Below are 19,152 nucleotides of genomic sequence, written 5' to 3'. Positions count from 1 at the left end.
GCAGAGCCCTTCTCACCACCAGCCAAGCCATATCTTGGTGCTCGTTGGAAAGTTCTGGCGATGAGGCATTCTGCCAAATGGCTTTGACAGTCTGCTCAGGGAACCGCTCGATAGGATCCGCCCTCTCCTTTTCCCGAAGGGTCTCAAGGACCATCAGGTCGTTGTGTTTGAAGTGTATGTGTACGAAGGTGGATAAATCTCCTGGGCCTGACCAGATATACCCAAGAACGCTGCAAGAAGCTAGGAAAGAAATTGCGAGGGACCTGGCTGATATTTTTCCATCATCGTTAGCCATGGGTGAGGTCCTGATAGACTGGAGGGTAGGAAATGTTGTGCCCTTATTGAAGAAGGGCTGCAACGAAAACTGAGAGAGGGAACTAGAGACCAGTCAGCCTAACATCTGTGGTGGGTAAGTTCCTTAAGAAGATTCTGAGGGATAAGTAACACATGCATTTGGAAAGCCCAGATGCGTGTGAGGACTTGCATTTTGGAAAGTCACATCAGGGGAGGAGTTTCATGGTGAATGGTAGGGCCCTTTAAGGAGTGCAACAGTGGAACAGAGGTTCACAGTTCTCTGAAAGTGGAGCCCCAGGTAGACAGGGCAGTGAGGAAGGCTTTCGGCACACTGGCCTTCATCAGACAGGGCATTAAGTACACAAGTTGGGAAGTGATGTTGCAGTTATACAGGATGTTTGGTGAGGCCACACTTGGAGTTCAGTTATGGACACCTTACAGAACATGGCTGGTTACAGATTTCCTTCCACCATTACCCTCTGCCTTCTATCGGCAAGCCAATTCTGAATCCACCACGCGGTCAAGTCACCCTAGTTCCCAAACATATTAACCTTTTGTGTGAGCCTACCATGTGGAACCTTATCGAAAGCCTTACTAAAATCCATGTAATTAACATCCACTGCACGACCCTCATCAATCATCTCGGTTACCTCCTCTAGAAATTCAATTAAGTTAGTGAGACATGACCTGGCCAGCCCAAAGCCATGCTGACTGTCCTTATGTAGGCAATGTTTTTCCAACTGTGTGTACATCCTATCCCGAAGAATTCTCTCCAATAGCTTCCCAACCACCGATGTGAGACTCACCAGTCTATAGTTTCCTGGATTATCCCTATTTCCTTTTTTTGAACAGCATTCACAGATTCCCTACAGTGTGGAAACAGGCCCTTCGGCCCAACAAGTCCACAGCGCCCCTCCGAAGAGCAACCCACCCAAACCCATTCCCCCTACCCTATATTTACCCCTGACTAATGCGCCTAACATGCACGTATTTGGACTGTTTGAGGAAACCGGAGCACCCAGAGGAAGCCCACGCAGACGCGAGGAGAATGTGCAAACTCCACACAGGCAGTTGCCCGAGGCTGGAATTGAACCCAGGTCCCTGGCACTATGAGGCAGCAGGGCTAACCACTGAGCCATCGTGTTGCCCCGGTGGCAGAAGAACTGCATCAGCTGCTCCCCAGTCCTTTGGGATCTCCCCAGTGGCTAGTGAGGATACAAAGATCTTGGTCAAGGTGCCAGCAATCTCTTCTCTTGCCTTTCTCAGTATCCTGGGATATATACCATCAGGTCCTGGGGACTTGCCTGTCTCAATACTCTTCAGGAGACCCAACATCACTTCTTTCTTGATCTTAAAATACCCTAGCACAGTAGCACACTCACATAAATCTCACTGTCCTCCATAACCTTCTCCTGGGTGAACACCAATGCAAAATACTCATTTAGGATCTCACCCACACCCTCTGCCTCCAGGCACAAGTTCCCTCCTTTATCCTTGCGTGGTCCGACCTTCTCCCTAGTTATCCTCTTCCTTGTAATGTTGGTATAGAATGCCTTGGGATTTTACTTATCCCTTTTCCCAAGGTTATTTCATGGTCACTTCTTGCTCTCATTAATTGCTTATTGTGTTCATCAGGGGAGATGTGAATATTGAGAAATGGTGAATTTGATTTAGAGTGTCACTACTTTGGGAGACCACTGTGGAGATTAGGTGACTCCCAAGTCTTCGAGTTGTTAAAAAAATTCTTTTATCACTGTTAGGTAAAGACTTATTGAAGCTTTATATGTGAAATATGTCAAACAGCCAGATAGAGAAGTGACGAAGAGTAATATTCTAACTGACATTGTACATTCGGGTAAGATTTATATTTAACCTTCCACACAAGCAGTGACCCACCACTAGTATGGAATACCCTCAGCACTGACCCTCCCACAGTGCGGGGCTCCCTCAGCGCTGACCCTCCCACAGTGCGGAGCTCCCTCAGCGCTGACCCTCCCACAGTGCGGGGCTCCCTCAGCGCTGACCCTCCCACAGTGCGGAGCTCCCTCAGCACTGACCCTCCCACAGTGCGGGGCTCCCTCAGCGCTGACCCTCCCACAGTGCGGGGCTCCCTCAGCGCTGACCCTCCCACAGTGCGGGGCTCCCTCAGCGCTGACCCTCCCACAGTGCGGAGCTCCCTCAGCACTGACCCTCCCACAGTGCGGGGCTCCCTCAGCGCTGACCTTCCCACAGTGCGGGGCTCCCTCAGCGCTGACCCTCCCACAGTGCGGGGCTCCCTCAGCGCTGACCCTCCCACAGTGCGGGGCTCCCTCGGCACTTACCCTCCCACAGAGCGGGGCTCCCTCGGCGCTGACCCTCCCACAGTGTGGGGCTCCCTCAGCGCTGACCCTCCCACAGTGTGGGGTTCCCTCAGCGTTGACCCTCCCTCGGTACTGACCCTCCCACAGTGTGGGGCTCCCTCAGCGCTGACCCTCCCACAGTGCGGAACTCCCTCAGCACTGACCCTCCCACAGTGCAGGGCTCCCTCGGCACTGACCCTCCCACAGTGCGGGACTCCCTCAGCGCTGACCCTCCCACAGTGCGGGACTCCCTCAGCACTGACCCTCCCACAGTGCGGGGCTCCCTCAGGGCTGACCCTCCGACAGTGAGGGGTTCCCTCAGTGCTGACCCTCTGACAATGCGGAGCTCCCTCAGTGCTGATCCTCCAACCCAATGCTTCTACTGTCACTCCTCGGGCTCAGCACTCAATGGGCATTTATCCTGCTATTCCCATGAAGAGAATTGTGGAGCAGGGAATGATAAAGTTGGATCTTGCATCGCAGACATGAGCAATAATTTCAGGTACACCCCTTTCATTAGGATATAACGTGTGAGCATTGTTCTGTATCCTATTGGGCTGGGAACATGGCCAAACATCTCTACGGCCGTGAGTGTGTGTGTGTACGGGAAAGCCTGGGGACTGATAGCACAGGGTTGTGCTAAGAAAGAGTAAGGACTGGCAGGATGTTAAGGTCCGTGTGGAAGGATGGGACAGACACAGAGAGATGCTAGTTCCCTGTTGGGATGTACAATCAGACATGTATCATGTAGTGCCCGCACAGGGACATGTATTCCCAAAACCTGAAGATCAGAGACCGAATTCCGAGCAGCTAAAACTGATAACAGCGAGTACCCCCAACCTTTGCACTGAGCCACACCTTGCATTTCCCGGACTATGCAGGTTTATCACTGGGGACTGACTCCAACGTTCTCACTCCTGGAGAGAGCTCGGACTGAGTGAGGGGGTCTGATTCCAGCTGGATCTGTCCAGGACCATCTTCCTGTCTCCTTGCTGCCAGCCCAGCTAACACCAGCTCGTCCCCAGGTACTGCCTCCTCTGTGTGTGTGTGTGTGTGTCAGGTATGGTCATCGAGGGGATAACACAATAACAGACACTACCTCTCCACTTTCCTCTCTCTCTCACACACTGTGACTCTCGGAATCTCCCTGTGCGTTGTCAAACTACCATCCAGCCAGAACACAAAACAGGGCCTTCTCATCAGGGTATATTGTACAGATGGATAATATTCAGAGCTGGGATGACTCAGTCTGTCCCACTGAATGTTCCTGACAGCCCTCAGGATGGGAGCTGGAACATTGTGATGTGATGTCAGTGCGGTTAGTGTGACAGTCCAGTGCCACCTGCACACTGACTCAATGAGGGTACACTTGTGCCTCAGGACTGACCCTCCGACAGTGCATAGCTCCCTCAGCGCTGACCTTCCCACACTGCGGGGCTCGCTCAGCACTGACCCTCCCACAGTGCGGGACTCCCTCAGCACTGACCCTCCCACAGTGCGGGGCTCCCTCGGGGCTGACCTTCCCACACTGCGGGGCTCGCTCAGCACTGACCCTCCCACAGTGCGGGGCTCCCTCAGCACTGACCCTCCCACAGTGCGGGGCTCCCTCAGCGCTGACCCTCACACAGTGCGGGGCTCCCTCAGCACTGACCCTCCCACAATGCGGGGCTCCCTCAGCGCTGACCCTCCCACAGTGCGGGTCTCCCTCAGCACTGACCCTCCCACAGTGCGGGGCTCCCTCAGCGCTGACCCTCCCACAGTGCGGGGCTCCCTCAGCACTGACCCTCCCACAGTGCGGGGATCCCTCAGCACTGACCCTCCCACAGTGCGGGGCTCCCTCGGCGCTGACCCTCCCACAGTGCGGAGCTCCCTCAGCACTGACCCTCCCACAGTGCGGGACTCCCTCAGCACTGACCCTCCCACAGTGCGGGGCTCCCTCAGCACTGACCCTCCCACAGTGCAGGGCTCGCTCAGCACTGACCCTCCCACAGTGCGTGGCTCCCTCAGCACTGACCCTCCCACAGTGCGGGGCTCCCTCAGCACTGACCCTCCCACAGTGCGGGGCTCCCTCAGCACTGACCCTCCCACAGTGCGGGGCTCCCTCAGCGCTGACCCTCCCACAGTGCGGGGCTCCCTCAGCACTGACCCTCCCACAGTGCGCGGCTCCCTCAGCACTGACCCTCCCACAGTGCGGGGCTCCCTCAGCACTGACCCTCCCACAGTGCGGGGCTCCCTCAGCACTGACCCTCCCACAGTGCGGGGCTCCCTCAGCAATGACCCTCCCACAGTGCGGGGCTCCCTCAGCACTGACCCTCCCACAGTGCGGGGCTCCCTCGGCACTGACCCTTCCACAGTGCGGGACTCCCTCGGTGCTGACCCCCCCACAGTGCGGGGCTCTCTCAGCGCTGACCTTCCCACAGTGCGGGGCGCCCTCAGCACTGACCCTTCCACAGTGCGGGGCTCCCTCGGCGCTGACCCTCCCACAGTGCGGGGCTCCCTTGGCACTGACCCTCCCACAGTGCGGGGCTCCCTCAGCGCTGACCCTCCCACAGTGCGGGGCTCCCTCAGCACTGACCCTCCCACAGTGCGGGGCTCCCTCGGCACTGACCCTCCCACAGTGCGGGGCTCCCTCAGCACTGACCCTCCCACAGTGCGGGGCTCCCTCGGCGCTGACCCTCCCACAGTGCGGGACTCTCTCGGTGCTGACCCTCCCACAGTGCGGGGATCCCTCAGCACTGACCCTCCCACAGTGCGGGGCTCTCTCAGCGCTGACCCTCCCACAATGCGGGGCTCCCACAGTGCTGACCCTCCGACAGTGCAGCACCCCATCAGTGCTGACCCTCCCACAGTGCAGCACCCCATCAGCGCTGACCCTCCCACAGTGCAGCACCCCATCAGTGCTGACCCACCCACAGTGCAGCACCCCATCAGTGCTGACCCTCCCAAAGTGCAACACCCCATCAGTGCTGACCCTCCCACAGTGCAGCTCCCCATCAGTGCTGACCCACCCACAGTGCAGCACCCCATCAGTGCTGACCCTCCCACAGTGCAGCACCCCATCAGTGCTGACCCTCCCACAGTGCAGCACCCCATCAGTGCTGACCCTCCCACAGTGCAGCACCCCATCAGCGCTGACCCTCCCACAGTGCAGCACCCCATCAGCGCTGACCCTCCCACAGTGCAACACCCCATCAGTGCTGACCCACCCACAGTGCAGCACCCCATCAGTGCTGACCCTCCCACAGTGCAGCACCCCATCAGTGCTGACCCTCCGACAGTGCAGCACCCCATCAGTGCTGACCCTCCCACAGTGCAGCACCCCATCAGTGCTGACCCTCCCACAGTGCAGGACCCCATCAGTGCTGACCCTCCCACAGTGCAGCACCCCATCAGTGCTGACCCTCCCACAGTGCAGGACCCCATCAGTGCTGACCCTCCCACAGTGCAGCTCCCCATCAGTGCTGACCCACCCACAGTGCAGCACCCCATCAGTGCTGACCCTCCCACAGTGCAGCTCCCCATCAGTGCTGACCCTCCCACAGTGCAGCACCCCATCAGTGCTGACCCTCCCACAGTGCAGCTCCCCATCAGTGCTGACCCTCCGACAGTGCAGCACCCCATCAGTGCTGACCCTCCCACAGTGCAGCACCCCATCAGCGCTGACCCTCCCACAGTGCAGCACCCCATCAGTGCTGACCCACCCACAGTGCAGCACCCCATCAGTGCTGACCCTCCCACAGTGCAACACCCCATCAGTGCTGACCCTCCCACAGTGCAGCTCCCCATCAGTGCTGACCCACCCACAGTGCAGCACCCCATCAGTGCTGACCCTCCCACAGTGCAGCACCCGATCAGTGCTGACCCTCCGACAGTGCAGCACCCCATCAGTGCTGACCCTCCCACAGTGCAGCACCCCATCAGTGCTGACCCTCCCACAGTGCAGGACCCCATCAGTGCTGACCCTCCTACAGTGCAGCTCCCCATCAGTGCTGACCCTCCCACAGTGTAACACCCCATCAGTGCTGACCCTCCCACAGTGCAGCACCCCATCAGTGCTGACCCTCCCACAGTGCAGGACCCCATCAGTGCTGACCCTCCTACAGTGCAACACCCCATCAGTGCTGACCCTCCCACAGTGCAGCACCCCATCAGTGCTGACCCTCCTACAGTGCAACACCCCATCAGTGCTGACCCATCCACAGTGCAGCACCCCATCAGTGCTGACCCTCCCACAGTGCAGCTCCCCATCAGTGCTGACCCACCCACAGTGCAGCACCCCATCAGTGCTGACCCTCCCACAGTGCAGCTCCCCATCAGTGCTGACCCTCCCACAGTGCAGCACCCCATCAGTGCTGACCCACCCACAGTGCAGCACCCCATCAGTGCTGACCCTCCCACAGTGCAGCTCCCCATCAGTGCTGACCCTCCCACAGTGCAGCACCCCATCAGTGCTGACCCACCCACAGTGCAGCACCCCATCAGTGCTGACCCTCCCACAGTGCAGCACCCCATCAGTGCTGACCCTCCCACAGTGCAGCTCCCCATCAGTGCTGACCCTCCCACAGTGCAGCACCCCATCAGTGCTGACCCACCCACAGTGCAGCACCCCATCAGTGCTGACCCACCCACAGTGCAGCACCCCATCAGTGCTGACCCTGTGATAGTGCAGCACCCCATCAGTGCTGACCCACCCACAGTGCAGCACCCCATCAGTGCTGACCCTCCTACAGTGCAGCACCCCATCAGTGCTGACCCTCCCACAGTGCAGCTCCCCATCAGTGCTGACCCTCCCACAGTGCAACACCCCATCAGTGCTGACCCTCCCACAGTGCAGCACCCCATCAGTGCTGACCCTCCCACAGTGCAGCTCCCCATCAGTGCTGACCCTCCCACAGTGCAGCACCGCATCAGTGCTGACCCTCCCACAGTGCAGCACCCCATCAGTGCTGACCCACCCACAGTGCAGCACCCCATCAGTGCTGACCCTCCCACAGTGCAGCTCCCCATCAGTGCTGACCCTCCCACAGTGCAGCACCCCATCAGTGCTGACCCTCCCACAGTGCAGCTCCCCATCAGTGCTGACCCACCCACAGTGCAGCACCCCATCAGTGCTGACCCTCCCACAGTGCAGCACCCCATCAGTGCTGACCCTCCCACAGTGCAGCACCCCATCAGTGCTGACCCTCCCACAGTGCAGCACCCCATCAGCGCTGACCCTCCCACAGTGCAGCACCCCATCAGCGCTGACCCTCCCACAGTGCAACACCCCATCAGTGCTGACCCACCCACAGTGCAGCACCACATCAGTGCTGACCCTCCCACAGTGCAGCACCCCATCAGTGCTGACCCTCCGACAGTGCAGCACCCCATCAGTGCTGACCCTTCCACAGTGCAGCACCCCATCAGTGTTGACCCTCCCACAGTGCAGGACCCCATCAGTGCTGACCCTCCTACAGTGCAGCTCCCCATCAGTGCTGACCCACCCACAGTGCAGCACCCCATCAGTGCTGACCCTCCCACAGTGCAGCTCCCCATCAGTGCTGACCCTCCCACAGTGCAGCACCCCATCAGTGCTGACCCACCCACAGTGCAGCACCCCATCAGTGCTGACCCTCCCACAGTGCAGCTCCCCATCAGTGCTGACCCTCCCACAGTGCAGCACCCCATCAGTGCTGACCCTCCCACAGTGCAGCACCCCATCAGTGGGGACCCTCTGACAGTGCAGCACCCCATCAGTGCTGACCCTCCCACAGTGCAGCACCCCATCAGTGCTGACCCTCCCACAGTGCAGCACCCCATCAGTGCTGACCCACCCACAGTGCAGCACCCCATCAGTGCTGACCCTCCCACAGTGCAGCACCCCATCAGTGCTGACCCACCCACAGTGCAGCACCCCATCAGTGCTGACCCTCCCACAGTGCAGCACCCCATCAGTGCTGACCCACCCACAGTGCAGCGCCCCATCAGTGCTGACCCTGTGATAGTGCAGCACCCCATCAGTGCTGACCCTCCCACAGTGCAGCACCCCATCAGTGCTGACCCTCCCACAGTGCAGCACCCCATCAGTGCTGACCCTCCTACAGTGCAGCACCCCATCAGTGCTGACCCTCCCACAGTGCAGCACCCCATCAGTGCTGACCCTCCCACAGTGCAGCACCCCATCAGTGCTGACCCACCCACAGTGCAGCACCCCATCAGTGCTGACCCTCCCACAGTGCAGCACCCCATCAGTGCTGACCCACCCACAGTGCAGCATCCCATCAGTGCTGACCCTCCCACAGTGCAGCACCCCATCAGTGCTGACCCTCCCACAGTGCAGCTCCCCATCAGTGCTGACCCACCCACAGTGCAGCACCCCATCAGTGCTGACCCACCCACAGTGCAGCACCCCATCAGTGCTGACCCTCCCACAGTGCAGCACCCCATCAGTGCTGACCCTCCCACAGTGCAGCACCCCATCAGTGCTGACCCTCCCACAGTGCAGCACCCCATCAGTGCTGACCCACCCACAGTGCAGCACCCCATCAGTGCTGACCCTCCCACAGTGCAGCACCCCATCAGTGCTGACCCACCCACAGTGCAGCACCCCATCAGTGCTGACCCTCCCACAGTGCAGCACCCCATCAGTGCTGACCCACCCACAGTGCAGCATCCCATCAGTGCTGACCCACCCACAGTGCAGCACCCCATCAGTGCTGACCCTGTGATAGTGCAGCACCCCATCAATGCTGACCCTCCCACAGTGCAGCACCCCATCAGTGCTGACCCTCCCACAGTGCAGCACCCCATCAGTGCTGACCCTCCTACAGTGCAGCACCCCATCAGTGCTGACCCTCCCACAGTGCAGCACCCCATCAGTGCTGACCCTCCCACAGTGCAACACCCCATCAGTGCTGACCCTCCCACAGTGCAGCACCCCATCAGTGGGGACCCTCTGACAGTGCAGCACCCCATCAGTGGGGACCCTCTGACAGTGCAGCACCCCATCAGTGCTGACCCTCCCACAGTGCAGCACCCCATCAGTGCTGACCCACCCACAGTGCAGCACCCCATCAGTGCTGACCCTCCCACAGTGCAGCACCCCATCAGTGCTGACCCACCCACAGTGCAGCACCCCATCAGTGCTGACCCTCCCACAGTGCAGCACCCCATCAGCGCTGACCCTCCCACAGTGCAGCACCCCATCAGTGCTGACCCACCCACAGTGCAGCACCCCATCAGTGCTGACCCTCCCACAGTGCAGCACCCCATCAGTGCTGACCCTCCCACAGTGCAGCACCCCATCAGTGCTGACCCTCCCACAGTGCAGCAACCCATCAGTGCTGACCCTCCCACAGTGCAGCACCCCATCAGTGCTAACCCACCCACGGTGCAGCACCCCATCAGTGCTGACCCTCCCACAGTGCAGCACCCCATCAGCGCTGACCCTCCCACAGTGCAGCACCCCATCAGTGCTGACCCACCCACAGTGCAGCACCCCATCAGTGCTGACCCTCCTACAGTGCAGCACCCCATCAGTGCTGACCCTCCCACAGTGCAGCACCCCATCAGTGCTGACCCTCCTACAGTGCAGCACCCCATCAGTGCTGACCCTCCTACAGTGCAGCACCCCATCAGTGCTGACCCACCCACAGTGCAGCACCCCATCAGTGCTGACCCTCCGACAGTGCAGCACCCCATCAGTGCTGGCCCTACCACAGTGCAGCACCCCATCAGTGCTGACCCACCCACAGTGCAGCACCCCATCAGTGCTGACCCTCTGACAGTGCAGCACCCCATCAGTGATGACCCTCTGACAGTGCAGCACCCCATCAGTGCTGACCCTCTGACAGTGCAGCACCCCATCAGCGCTGACCCACCCACAGTGCAGCACCCCATCAGTGCTGACCCTACCACAGTGCAGCTCCCCATCAGTGCTGACCCTCTGACAGTGCAGCACCCCATCAGTGCTGACCCTCTGACAGTGCAGCACCCCATCAGTGCTGACCCTCCCACAGTGCAGCTCCCCATCAGTGCTGACCCACCCACAGTGCAGCACCCCATCAGTGCTGACCCTCTGACAGTGCAGCACCCCATCAGTGCTGACCCACCCACAGTGCAGCACCCCATCAGTGCTGACCCACCCACAGTGCAGCACCCCATCAGTGCTGACCCTCCGACAGTGCAGCACCCCATCAGTGCTGACCCTCCCACAGTGCAGCACCCCATCAGTGCTGACCCTCCGACAGTGCAGCACCCCATCAGTGCTGACCCACCCACAGTGCAGCACCCCATCAGTGCTGACCCTCTGACAGTGCAGCACCCCATCAGTGCTGACCCTCCCACAGTGCAGCACCCCATCAGTGCTGACCCTCCCACAGTGCAACACCCCATCAGTGCTGACCCTCCCACAGTGCAGCACCCCATCAGTGGGGACCCTCTGACAGTGCAGCAACCCATCAGTGCTGACCCTCCCACAGTGCAGCACCCCATCAGTGCTGACCCTCCCACAGTGCAGCACCCCATCAGTGCTGACCCACCCACAGTGCAGCACCCCATCAGTGCTGACCCTCCCACAGTGCAGCACCCCATCAGTGCTGACCCACCCACAGTGCAGCACCCCATCAGTGCTGACCCTCCCACAGTGCAGCACCCCATCAGTGCTGACCCACCCACAGTGCAGCACCCCATCAGTGCTGACCCACCCACAGTGCAGCACCCCATCAGTGCTGACCCTGTGATAGTGCAGCACCCCATCAGTGCTGACCCTCCCACAGTGCAGCACCCCATCAGTGCTGACCCTCCCACAGTGCAGCACCCCATCAGTGCTGACCCTCCTACAGTGCAGCACCCCATCAGTGCTGACCCTCCCACAGTGCAGCTCCCCATCAGTGCTGACCCTCCCACAGTGCAACACCCCATCAGTGCTGACCCTCCCACAGTGCAGCACCCCATCAGTGCTGACCCTCCCACAGTGCAGCTCCCCATCAGTGCTGACCCTCCCACAGTGCAGCTCCCCATCAGTGCTGACCCTCCCACAGTGCAGCACCCCATCAGTGCTGACCCTCTGACAGTGCAGCACCCCATCAGTGCTGACCCTCCCACAGTGCAGCACCCCATCAGTGCTGACCCACCCACAGTGCAGCACCCCATCAGTGCTGACCCTCCCACAGTGCAGCTCCCCATCAGTGCTGACCCTCCCACAGTGCAGCACCCCATCAGTGCTGACCCTCCCACAGTGCAGCTCCCCATCAGTGCTGACCCTCCGACAGTGCAGCACCCCATCAGTGCTGACCCTCCCACAGTGCAGCACCCCATCAGCGCTGACCCTCCCACAGTGCAGCACCCCATCAGCGCTGACCCACCCACAGTGCAGCACCCCATCAGTGCTGACCCTCCCACAGTGCAACACCCCATCAGTGCTGACCCTCCCACAGTGCAGCTCCCCATCAGTGCTGACCCACCCACAGTGCAGCACCCCATCAGTGCTGACCCTCCCACAGTGCAGCACCCCATCAGTGCTGACCCTCCCACAGTGCAGCACCCCATCAGTGCTGACCCTCCCACAGTGCAGCACCCCATCAGCGCTGACCCTCCCACAGTGCAGCACCCCATCAGTGTTGACCCTCCCACAGTGCAGCACCCCATCAGCGCTGACCCTCCCACAGTGCAGCACCCCATCAGTGCTGACCCACCCACAGTGCAGCACCCCATCAGTGCTGACCCACCCACGGTGCAGCACCCCATCAGTGCTGACCCTCCCACAGTGCAGCACCCCATCAGTGCTGACCCTCCCACAGTGCAGCACCCCATCAGTGCTGACCCACCCACGGTGCAGCACCCCATCAGTGTTGACCCTCCCACAGTGCAGCACCCCATCAGCGCTGACCCTCCCACAGTGCAGCACCCCATCAGTGCTGACCCACCCACAGTGCAGCACCCCATCAGTGCTGACCCTCCCACAGTGCAGCTCCCCATCAGTGCTGACCCTCCCACAGTGCAGCACCCCATCAGTGCAGACCCTCCCACAGTGCAGCACCCCATCAGTGCTGACCCTCCTACAGTGCAGCACCCCATCAGTGCTGACCCTCCCACAGTGCAGCCCCCCATCAGTGCTGACCCTCCGACAGTGCAGCTCCCCATCAGTGCTGACCCTCCCACAGTGCAGCACCCCATCAGTGCTGACCCACCCACAGTGCAGCACCCCATCAGTGCTGACCCTCTGACAGTGCAGCACCCCATCAGTGCTGACCCTACCACAGTGCAGCACCCCATCAGTGCTGACCCACCCACAGTGCAGCACCCCATCAGTGCTGATCCTCTGACAGTGCAGCACCCCATCAGTGCTGACCCTCTGACAGTGCAGCACCCCATCAGTGCTGACCCTCTGACAGTGCAGCACCCCATCAGCGCTGACCCACCCACAGTGCAGCACCCCATCAGTGCTGACCCTACCACAGTGCAGCTCCCCATCAGTGCTGACCCTCTGACAGTGCAGCACCCCATCAGTGCTGACCCTCTGACAGTGCAGCACCCCATCAGTGCTGACCCTCCCACAGTGCAGCTCCCCATCAGTGCTGACCCACCCACAGTGCAGCACCCCATCAGTGCTGACCCTCCTACAGTGCAACACCCCATCAGTGCTGACCCTCCCACAGTGCAGCACCCCATCAGTGCTGACCCACCCACAGTGCAGCACCCCATCAGTGCTGACCCTCCCACAGTGCAGCTCCCCATCAGTGCTGACCCACCCACAGTGCAGCACCCCATCAGTGCTGACCCTCCCACAGTGCAGCTCCCCATCAGTGCTGACCCTCCCACAGTGCAGCACCCCATCAGTGCTGACCCACCCACAGTGCAGCACCCCATCAGTGCTGACCCTCCCACAGTGCAGCTCCCCATCAGTGCTGACCCTCCCACAGTGCAGCACCCCATCAGTGCTGACCCTCCCACAGTGCAACACCCCATCAGTGCTGACCCTCCCACAGTGCAGCACCCCATCAGTGGGGACCCTCTGACAGTGCAGCAACCCATCAGTGCTGACCCTCCCACAGTGCAGCACCCCATCAGTGCTGACCCTCCCACAGTGCAGCACCCCATCAGTGCTGACCCACCCACAGTGCAGCACCCCATCAGTGCTGACCCTCCCACAGTGCAGCACCCCATCAGTGCTGACCCACCCACAGTGCAGCACCCCATCAGTGCTGACCCTCCCACAGTGCAGCACCCCATCAGTGCTGACCCACCCACAGTGCAGCACCCCATCAGTGCTGACCCACCCACAGTGCAGCACCCCATCAGTGCTGACCCTGTGATAGTGCAGCACCCCATCAGTGCTGACCCTCCCACAGTGCAGCACCCCATCAGTGCTGACCCTCCCACAGTGCAGCACCCCATCAGTGCTGACCCTCCTACAGTGCAGCACCCCATCAGTGCTGACCCTCCCACAGTGCAGCTCCCCATCAGTGCTGACCCTCCCACAGTGCAACACCCCATCAGTGCTGACCCTCCCACAGTGCAGCACCCCATCAGTGCTGACCCTCCCACAGTGCAGCTCCCCATCAGTGCTGACCCTCCCACAGTGCAGCACCCCATCAGTGCTGACCCTCCCACAGTGCAGCACCCCATCAGTGCTGACCCACCCACAGTGCAGCACCCCATCAGTGCTGACCCTCCCACAGTGCAGCTCCCCATCAGTGCTGACCCTCCCACAGTGCAGCACCCCATCAGTGCTGACCCTCCCACAGTGCAGCTCCCCATCAGTGCTGACCCTCCGACAGTGCAGCACCCCATCAGTGCTGACCCTCCCACAGTGCAGCACCCCATCAGCGCTGACCCTCCCACAGTGCAGCACCCCATCAGCGCTGACCCACCCACAGTGCAGCACCCCATCAGTGCTGACCCTCCCACAGTGCAACACCCCATCAGTGCTGACCCTCCCACAGTGCAGCTCCCCATCAGTGCTGACCCACCCACAGTGCAGCACCCCATCAGTGCTGACCCTCCCACAGTGCAGCACCCCATCAGTGCTGACCCTCCCACAGTGCAGCACCCCATCAGTGCTGACCCTCCCACAGTGCAGCACCCCATCAGCGCTGACCCTCCCACAGTGCAGCACCCCATCAGTGCTGACCCTCCGACAGTGCAGCACCCCATCAGTGCTGACCCTCCCACAGTGCAGCACCCCATCAGTGCTGACCCTCCCACAGTGCAGGACCCCATCAGTGCTGACCCTCCTACAGTGCAGCTCCCCATCAGTGCTGACCCACCCACAGTGCAGCACCCCATCAGTGCTGACCCACCCACAGTGCAGCACCCCATCAGTGCTGACCCTCCCACAGTGCAGCACCCCATCAGTGCTGACCCTCCTACAGTGCAGCACCCCATCAGTGCTGACCCTCCCACAGTGCAGCACCCCATCAGTGCTGACCCTCCCACAGTGCAGGACCCCATCAGTGCTGACCCTCCTACAGTGCAGCTCCCCATCAGTGCTGACCCACCCACAGTGCAGCACCCCATCAGTGCTGACCCTCCCACAGTGCAGCACCCCATCAGTGCTGACCCTCCCACAGTGCAGCACCCCATCAGTGCTGACCCTCCCACAGTGCAGCTCCCCATCAGTGCTGACCCTCCCACAGTGCAGCACCCCATCAGTGCTGACCCACCCACAGTGCAGCACCCCATCAGTGCTGACCCTCCCACAGTGCAGCTCCCCATCAGTGCTGACCCTCCCACAGTGCAGCACCCCATCAGTGCTGACCCTCCCACAGTGCAACACCCCATCAGTGCTGACCCTCCCACAGTGCAGCACCCCATCAGTGGGGACCCTCTGACAGTGCAGCACCCCATCAGTGCTGACCCTCCCACAGTGCAGCACCCCATCAGTGCTGACCCTCCCACAGTGCAGCACCCCATCAGTGCTGACCCACCCACAGAGCAGCACCCCATCAGTGCTGACCCTCCCACAGTGCAGCACCCCATCAGTGCTGACCCACCCACAGTGCAGCACCCCATCAGTGCTGACCCTCCCACAGTGCAGCACCCCATCAGTGCTGACCCACCCACAGTGCAGCACCCCATCAGTGCTGACCCTGTGATAGTGCAGCACCCCATCAGTGCTGACCCTCCCACAGTGCAGCACCCCATCAGTGCTGACCCACCCACAGTGCAGCACCCCATCAGTGCTGACCCTGTGATAGTGCAGCACCCCATCAGTGCTGACCCTCCCACAGTGCAGCACCCCATCAGTGCTGACCCTCCCACAGTGCAGCACCCCATCAGTGGGGACCCTCTGACAGTGCAGCACCCCATCAGTGCTGACCCTCCCACAGTGCAGCACCCCATCAGTGCTGACCCTCCCACAGTGCAGCTCCCCATCAGTGCTGACCCTCCCACAGTGCAACACCCCATCAGTGCTGACCCTCCTACAGTGCAGCTCCCCATCAGTGCTGACCCTCCCACAGTGCAGCACCCCATCAGTGCTGACCCTCCCACAGTGCAACACCCCATCAGTGCTGACCCTCCCACAGTGCAGCACCCCATCAGTGGGGACCCTCTGACAGTGCAGCACCCCATCAGTGCTGACCCTCCCACAGTGCAGCACCCCATCAGTGCTGACCCACCCACAGTGCAGCACCCCATCAGTGCTGACCCACCCACAGTGCAGCACCCCATCAGTGCTGACCCTGTGATAGTGCAGCACCCCATCAGTGCTGACCCTCCCACAGTGCAGCACCCCATCAGTGCTGACCCTCCCACAGTGCAGCACCCCATCAGTGCTGACCCTCCTACAGTGCAGCACCCCATCAGTGCTGACCCTCCCACAGTGCAGCTCCCCATCAGTGCTGACCCTCCCACAGTGCAACACCCCATCAGTGCTGACCCTCCCACAGTGCAGCACCCCATCAGTGCTGACCCTCCCACAGTGCAGCTCCCCATCAGTGCTGACCCTCCCACAGTGCAGCACCCCATCAGTGCTGACCCTCCCACAGTGCAGCACCCCATCAGTGCTGACCCACCCACAGTGCAGCACCCCATCAGTGCTGACCCTCCTACAGTGCAACACCCAATCAGTGCTGACCCTCCCACAGTGCAGCTCCCCATCAGTGCTGACCCTCCCACAGTGCAGCACCCCATCAGTGCTGACCCTCCCACAGTGCAGCTCCCCATCAGTGCTGACCCTCCGACAGTGCAGCACCCCATCAGTGCTGACCCTCCCACAGTGCAGCACCCCATCAGCGCTGACCCTCCCACAGTGCAGCACCCCATCAGCGCTGACCCACCCACAGTGCAGCACCCCATCAGTGCTGACCCTCCCACAGTGCAACACCCCATCAGTGCTGACCCTCCCACAGTGCAGCTCCCCATCAGTGCTGACCCACCCACAGTGCAGCACCCCATCAGTGCTGACCCTCCCACAGTGCAGCACCCCATCAGTGCTGACCCTCCCACAGTGCAGCACCCCATCAGTGCTGACCCTCCCACAGTGCAGCACCCCATCAGCGCTGACCCTCCCACAGTGCAGCACCCCATCAGTGCTGACCCTCCGACAGTGCAGCACCCCATCAGTGCTGACCCTCCCACAGTGCAGCACCCCATCAGTGCTGACCCTCCCACAGTGCAGGACCCCATCAGTGCTGACCCTCCTACAGTGCAGCTCCCCATCAGTGCTGACCCACCCACAGTGCAGCACCCCATCAGTGCTGACCCACCCACAGTGCAGCACCCCATCAGTGCTGACCCTCCCACAGTGCAGCACCCCATCAGTGCTGACCCTCCTACAGTGCAGCACCCCATCAGTGCTGACCCTCCCACAGTGCAGCACCCCATCAGTGCTGACCCTCCCACAGTGCAGGACCCCATCAGTGCTGACCCTCCTACAGTGCAGCTCCCCATCAGTGCTGACCCACCCACAGTGCAGCACCCCATCAGTGCTGACCCTCCCACAGTGCAGCACCCCATCAGTGCTGACCCTCCCACAGTGCAGCACCCCATCAGTGCTGACCCTCCCACAGTGCAGCTCCCCATCAGTGCTGACCCTCCCACAGTGCAGCACCCCATCAGTGCTGACCCACCCACAGTGCAGCACCCCATCAGTGCTGACCCTCCCACAGTGCAGCTCCCCATCAGTGCTGACCCTCCCACAGTGCAGCACCCCATCAGTGCTGACCCTCCCACAGTGCAACACCCCATCAGTGCTGACCCTCCCACAGTGCAGCACCCCATCAGTGGGGACCCTCTGACAGTGCAGCACCCCATCAGTGCTGACCCTCCCACAGTGCAGCACCCCATCAGTGCTGACCCTCCCACAGTGCAGCACCCCATCAGTGCTGACCCACCCACAGAGCAGCACCCCATCAGTGCTGACCCTCCCACAGTGCAGCACCCCATCAGTGCTGACCCACCCACAGTGCAGCACCCCATCAGTGCTGACCCTCCCACAGTGCAGCACCCCATCAGTGCTGACCCACCCACAGTGCAGCACCCCATCAGTGCTGACCCTGTGATAGTGCAGCACCCCATCAGTGCTGACCCTCCCACAGTGCAGCACCCCATCAGTGCTGACCCACCCACAGTGCAGCACCCCATCAGTGCTGACCCTGTGATAGTGCAGCACCCCATCAGTGCTGACCCTCCCACAGTGCAGCACCCCATCAGTGCTGACCCTCCCACAGTGCAGCACCCCATCAGTGGGGACCCTCTGACAGTGCAGCACCCCATCAGTGCTGACCCTCCCACAGTGCAGCACCCCATCAGTGCTGACCCTCCCACAGTGCAGCTCCCCATCAGTGCTGACCCTCCTACAGTGCAGCACCCCATCAGTGCTGACCCTCCGACAGTGCAGCTCCCCATCAGTGCTGACCCTCCCACAGTGCAGCACCCCATCAGTGCTGACCCTCCCACAGTGCAACACCCCATCAGTGCTGACCCTCCTACAGTGCAGCTCCCCATCAGTGCTGACCCTCCCACAGTGCAGCACCCCATCAGTGCTGACCCTCCCACAGTGCAACACCCCATCAGTGCTGACCCTCCCACAGTGCAGCACCCCATCAGTGGGGACCCTCTGACAGTGCAGCACCCCATCAGTGGGGACACTCTGACAGTGCAGCACCCCATCAGTGCTGACCCTCCCACAGTGCAGCACCCCATCAGTGCTGACCCACCCACAGTGCAGCACCCCATCAGTGCTGACCCTCCCACAGTGCAGCACCCCATCAGTGCTGACCCTCCCACAGTGCAGCACCCCATCAGTGCTGACCCACCCACAGTGCAGCACCCCATCAGTGCTGACCCTGTGATAGTGCAGCACCCCATCAGTGCTGACCCTCCCACAGTGCAGCACCCCATCAGCGCTGACCCTCCCACAGTGCAGCACCCCATCAGTGCTGACCCACCCACAGTGCAGCACCCCATCAGTGCTGACCCACACACGGTGCAGCACCCCATCAGTGCTGACCCTCCCACAGTGCAGCACCCCATCAGTGCTGACCCACCCACGGTGCAGCACCCCATCAGTGCTGACCCTCCCACAGTGCAGCAC

The sequence above is a fragment of the Chiloscyllium plagiosum genome, unplaced genomic scaffold (genome assembly GCF_037043375.1).
Source record: "Chiloscyllium plagiosum isolate Xiang-an unplaced genomic scaffold, Cpla_swu_hap1 HiC_scaffold_41, whole genome shotgun sequence".
NCBI lineage: Eukaryota > Metazoa > Chordata > Chondrichthyes > Orectolobiformes > Hemiscylliidae > Chiloscyllium > Chiloscyllium plagiosum.
This window is presented reverse-complemented; position numbering follows the sequence as displayed.